Below are 6584 nucleotides of genomic sequence, written 5' to 3' on the forward strand. Positions count from 1 at the left end.
AATGTACACAAATTTTGCATAAATAAAAAAATATTAAAATTCAGAAAATTGTATGTGACATTTTTGCAAAATTTATACATAATGTAAAGAAACGTTTGTATAGTTTTAAAAAATGTCTCATGCCAAGAAAAATAATCTACATTTATTGAAAATATTTAACATGTATTTAAACAATGTTCAAAGCAAGTATTTTTGAAAAAAAATGTACATCATGCATTTGAAAATGCTCAACATGTACCGAATTGTTTTTTACGCGTGTATATGAAAAATACTCCCTCCATATCTATTTACTTATCATATTAACTTGTCTGAAGTCAAACTGATCAAGTTTGTAGAGATAAATATTAGCGTATACAATACCAAATCAATGCCATTGGATTCATCATTGCATTTTCACATAATATTGATTCTTTTATTGTAAATGCATATATTATTTTGTAAACTTGGTCAAACTTTATAAAGTTTGACTTCAGCAAAACTTAATATGCGGACGAAATAAAAATGGTGGGAGTACAAAACTTAATATGCGGACGAAATAAAAATGGTGGGAGTACAATGTGTATTGGAAAAGGTACTCATGTATTTTTTTTAAAAAAAGAGAAAAAAACACTTAGAAACAAAAGAAGAAAAAAAAATCGCATGGGAGGGTGTAAAACCGATCCAAACCGGTGCATACAACCTTTTTAAAACCATTACATGGTATACAACATTGGCCGGCTCACTCCCACGCGCCCAGAGGAGACAGAAGGATCTCTCTATATGACGGGCGAATATATAGCCCTCAGCGGTCACACGTGCTACTACTCCACCAGATCGTTCCCCATTCGCACCTCCTCACTCAACGCTCCTCCACGTGCTCTGCCAACGAGATCCACCGACGCCACCCCCACCAACTCAAAGTTTGTGCCCGTCCTCGACCTGGCGGCGTGGTCAATGGTCGTTGACGATGTAGATGCTAGAGCCCGGGTTGGGGGTGGCGGCCTTGCTGGCAAAGCGCTGCGTCGAGGCCTGGATTGGGGCGCGGCCTTGCTAGAGGAGAAAGATGGATGGGAGAAAGGAAGAAAAAAAAATCTCGGTAATGAATGGGTAGCTCCCACAAGATAGAGTAAATTTAGATAAATTTTACGGTGTTTAAACTTTGACAATTGCTGTCCAACCATTAATTTGTTTTTACGGTGCAGCTTGTAGGTTTTGAATCTTCTTCTAGAGTTCCTACCTCCTCCAATAATGCAAGCAGCAGGCAGGCAGGCAAAGCTGCAGGGGGCTAATGAATGGCAATGAAGACACCGTCCATTAATTCTCCACCGACCTGCTGCCGCTCTCCTCATCTCACTCTTTCTTCAGCTCGCGAGCTTGCAGCCACTCCTTCCCCCGCCGGCCAGCTTGCAGCAGCAGCTCTCCTCTCCCGCCGGCCGCCGCCAGTCCGCTATCCCCATCTATTTTCTCACAAACACCACACCAGTACGTGCCCCACTCCACCGCGCCTCCGCCGGCCGTTCGTCTCTCCCTCTCGCTCTGCGTTGCGCTCCGTCAATCAGAATCAGGGACCCCCTTTCCTTATCCGTCTCGGCTCGGTTCTCTCTGTATTTTATCGGGGATCTAGAATTCTAGGGTTCCCCTTCCTGCAAACAACCGAGGCAGGCAGGCAGATAGATCCGCCTTCTCCTGTCCCTGCAACTGCAAGCTGACCCACCCAGACCCAGGTGATGATCCGTCCACAAACCATGCAATCTTTGCATATTTCTATTTAGATAGTTACTCCCTCCGTCTCAAAATAAATGTCTCAACTTTGTACTAGAATAAGTGTCTCAACTTTGTACTAGCTCTAGTACAAATTTGTACTAAGTTCAAGACACTTATTTTGAGACGGAGGAAGTATTTGTTAATTTGTAGCTACATACTTGGGTCCATCTGCTGCACCAACTGCTTAATTGCATTCTGATTACTCAGCGTACTCTGCTCATAACGCCGCCTGTTTTTAACTGTATGTATATAGGCATGCATGAATATGTTCTCATATAGCTACATCGGTCCATCTGCTTGCATTGTGAATTTGTGATTAATCTGCTTGCATCCCACCCTTCTCCTTTTTCACTAGGTAGGCAGGTACCTCCATCGCCTTCGCTATCTCCAATCTGGGAAGCTGCTGCTGCTGCTGCTTATGTGGATCTGCACTCTGCGGATTCATCATTCAGTTGATCGCTGCTCTCCGCCAGACCAATTTTTTAACCACCATTTTGCTGCCCCAGGCTCGCAGCACAGCAAGGTGGGCCAAATCAGAATTACTGCTTTCTATTTGCATTAGTTTGTTCTCTAGTGGCATATATCCAGATATACTACTTCATCAGCCCAGTGGCAAGGTGCGCCGGCTCGCCCCCAGACGGCGATTTTACGCGCCCCTTGGGGGGCCAACGGCCGGAGATGCTCTAAACCGCGCAACAAGGCTACCGGCTACTCAGATGGGTCTCTTCGCCAGCTAGCTGCTCCTGACCCAAGGCCAAGGGTTTGCTGTGTCTGCAATGTCTGGCTGCACACCCATTTGTTATATCTTGTATTTTGAGCAGGTCCATATACCCTATATATATACACGCCCACAAACCTCAGCAATAACACATCAACAATTCCACCAACTCTATTCTCTTACACTTTCAGATCAGAATTAATTGCTATACAGCTGCCTACCAGCTACTCTTTCACAGCAAAGGTTGAAAGTGAAAACATGGCAAAAGAACATTTCAGACAACGTACGATGATACGAGAATACTTAGTTAAAATGAATATGCACATAAATTCTTCTTCTACACGTCAGCCTTGTGCTGGGATCGGTGGGTGAACTCAAAGTCAATGTTGACGAATGTGTGTTCACGCATGCCCGGAATATATTCAAAGTTCTTACCGAGTAATGTGTGAGAGGACAGACACTCAGCGGGAGACGCGGGAGAGGTGCTCTCTGGGTGATTCAACAATCGCCTGGCTGTGCTAGGGGAAATGTGTACTGGGTTTTCATCTCAGGCTCCGTTGCTGGGAGTTATTAGAAGTTTTGAGGATATGTTAACTGGCCTCACTTTTGGGAACCGGATCCTCTAACATTAAGAAGGAAAGTTAGAGAAGCTACAATCCCCTAACTTTACTTCTTGCAATCCATATGATTAAGGCTAAAATGATTTAAATTAATATATAAATTACAGATTTAATGTGTAAATTCATAATCATTACATACAAACAATTTGATGGTGAAATAAAATTAATTATAGATTATTTATATCTACAGTAAATATCAATAATAAATAATCCGCTAAACGTCTCTAACATTCCTTCTTCATTTTACACTACGATTACACTATAGCATCGTGACTTTGCTTCTCTAAGTTAGAGGATTTCCTCACTTTTGTGGGTCTACCCTGGTCTGTAATAGATAGGTTGGAACTAAGTAGGTGCTGTCAGGTTTTCGCCCCATGGTGCTCGTTTCGATGGCGGGCGAGCACAGCGGGTTTCCTGGCAGTGCGTTGAACTCGCTGCCTCTTTTCCTTCTCTCACTGATTGTGTCGGATACTGTTGTATTTCCGTTTATTGCAAATGGAAAGGGGCATGCCCGGTTAAAAAAAAAGTACTTACCGAGTATGCATTAAACTATGAAAAGTCCTAAATGCATATAAATATAGCCCTAGATTTCAAATTCCATACCTGTGTTTCCAAACAATTCTATTTTTATATCAAGTACGAAGAGTCGAGAGTGTGTGTGATACCGTCAGTGACAGAGGTTCTACGTGACTGCCTCCCATCAGAGACTGAGGTTATCAAGCAAATGGGTTTGACGATGGGTATGCCCTCTTCGTGGTTTCCTGGAGACTGGAACTAACATCTTCTTCCCTTGCCCTACTGTCCATTTTCTTTGGTGCTTTGCCCGACATGAGTGAATTTCTGGAAACTCGGGTCAACCGACCGGGAGGAGGAAATGCCTCTTCTGGTTAGTGTTTGCGGTGATGATATGAACTATTTGGACGACGCGCGCGTAACAAGATGGTTATCGAGCGAGTGTTTTTACGGTGGGCCACTAATTGCATTTTCAAATTTCTAGCACTTTTACAATATCATCGCCCACTCTCTAGACCGTCTTGCCTGGATGATGGACGCATTGACTTCGGCAGCACGCCGTCCTTCTCCTTCAGCAAGCCACTAATCTACTGACCCTTTGTGGCCTATCTCTTTTATTTGGGCATGTTGAAGTTGTTGCCCCAACAGAGACCTTTCTTGTATTTGAACTTGGTGTATGGATTTGGTGGTTGCTTTCAAGAGAGAGTGTGATACCAGCCGGTTATTGAACCTCAGAATTATGATGGGTGCATTTAACCAGAAATTCAGAAGAGCCAAGGATCCATAGACGCCCCACTCTACAATTTTGATTATTATTTTTGTGTTGAAGACAAGCAGCTACACTCTAGAAACTTTTCATCAAGATATTTGCTAGATATGTATAATGTAGATATTAATTCATGAAAGGATGCAATTTTTCTTTACTGTACATACATCTACAACGAGGGGGGGGGGGGCTCAATTGACCGATAGGTTTTCTTAAGCGTCACTATCTCGGACTAAATTGTTGGAACACCAACATAAAACATATGATGCAAACTACAAGTTAAATTCCTAGAGAATGTAAAAATATTGTAAAAAGAAACTATTTAAAATTTAGCAATATTGATATAAAATGTGATGGGTCAAAAATTATATAATTTTTATTTTTTAAATTTAATATGAGAACCTACTGAATAATAATTATTGCCATGCAACAGGTAAAACACAAGTAAAATTGCTCAGTATAAATCAGTAATTTTTTTCCTCTATTTTTGGAAGAGGTCTTTATTTTTTTAATTTTTTTATTGTCAAATTAAAATATCCAAATGAAATAACAGAATTTATTTACATTGGAAAAATTAAAAACTTAAATAAATGATTTTGTAGTAATATATAAACCGAAGATGTACCGAGCCATACCCATTAAATTGCGGAGCAGGTGCAAAATCTTATGTTAGGCCCTATATAAAATAATAAATTCAATGAAAATTATGTAATTACATTGATTCTTATTGGTTTAGTTTTTATTCAGATTTTTTTTAATGTGCCACATTTCTGGTCTATCTAATCACTAATTCTTTAAATTTATATATTTATTGAAATCTTCTCTGAAATATCATATATCATTTCAACTTACTGTAGTAGCCAATTCACAAATTTGTACGAAAATATCTATATTTTGAGCATTTTAATTTCCTGCATAGTTCTAATGATTACACAAACTAATTTCTACGCACAAAATTAGTACTAATGGTAACACTTAGACAATTTGTTGGCAACCCTAATTTTGCACACCCCCACATACGGGCATGCATATAGACTAGAGTGGTGGTTCAAGTGTTCTTAAACGAGACATGACATTATTGGCGGGATGATGAAATCCAAATTACTTCTCATCTTGACAGATGCCACAAACTTGATTTTTGAAAATAACATCGTTGAAGTTGAAAATATGTTATACTTTGTTGAGTTTGTGAAGATTTACATTTGTACATCACCCCAAAGCAGATGCTTATTTTAGGGGTAGCTTGAAGATAAATATAAAACGGTCCCCTTATATGTCACACTTGCTTGTAACAAAAACATTATTAATATTAATAAACTTTGAATTTATAAACAAATATGGTATAAAATTTTGTTGCATTTGGCTCTTTTAGATTTTTTATTACTGTTCTTTAGAAGAAAAAAATCATCTAAAATATCTCCAACATAACACCTGCAGCTAAATCATCTAAAATGTTTCCAAAATAATGGTTAGTTCGATCGACAGCTAACAACTGCATGCCCGGCAAGATTGAAGAATCTCTGGCGAGGAACAGACACACGATCAGACAATCCCATGTTCACAACCGACGCACTGACAGAAGAAATGTTCAGAACAGCCATCTCGAACTTTTTACGTCAAGGCACGTGAATATACTTACCGTGAAACGAGTAATCATTCCACTCATTCAGAATCACTATAAGAACAAGTGAACAAGGATGAATCATGAACCTCTGTATAAACGGAGACAGTATTGGTCCCAAAGGTGCCCAATCGATCTGGTAAGCCGGCAACTCAACATGGTTCTTTTGCTCTATACTATGGTCTCTAGCTATCCTACCTGTTGTGTAAGGCGTCGGGGCAGCTCGGGACCGGCCGCCTGTCGTCGGTTAACCCCACGGCAGAAGGCGTCGACAACGGCGAGCTCGGCGCAGCAATCACTTCCGGTACCGGCCGTGAGCCGACGTCGTACGCCACGGATGCTGCTGCTCCCAGACGGCGGGCCGGCGCCGCAGCAGCGGTTAGAAGAAGAACGTCGCTGCCGCCCACGAGGTACACGGTGGCGACGAGCACCAGCAGCCTGTGGTGTTTGCTGCGCGGGAGTGGCGCCGCCCCCGCTTGGGCTCCTCTCTCCCCTCCCCGGCTTCCACACAGAGACTGCGCCGGTTGCATCGACGAGTGCTCGACGCACGCCGGCGGGTTGCTGGCGGAGGGGCGCGCGACGCAGGAAAGGAGACGGAGCGGG

The 6584-nt window shown here is 41.8% G+C and overlaps 1 long non-coding RNA gene across 2 annotated transcripts; it reads left to right on the forward strand.

Moving 5' to 3' along the window:
• The first annotated feature begins 833 nt into the window (after positions 1-833).
• Positions 834-4452, forward strand: LOC123068353 (uncharacterized). 2 transcript variants are annotated; one of them, XR_006431695.1, is made up of 3 exons: positions 834-1075; positions 1182-1703; positions 2099-4452. It is a non-coding gene; the product is annotated as an uncharacterized lncRNA (long non-coding RNA). The 2 variants fall into 2 exon arrangements; XR_006431694.1 differs by having other exon boundaries at positions 835-1075; positions 2103-4452.
• The last annotated feature ends 2132 nt before the right edge of the window (positions 4453-6584 follow it).

The sequence above is a fragment of the Triticum aestivum genome, chromosome 3B, assembly GCF_018294505.1.
Source record: "Triticum aestivum cultivar Chinese Spring chromosome 3B, IWGSC CS RefSeq v2.1, whole genome shotgun sequence".
NCBI lineage: Eukaryota > Viridiplantae > Streptophyta > Magnoliopsida > Poales > Poaceae > Triticum > Triticum aestivum.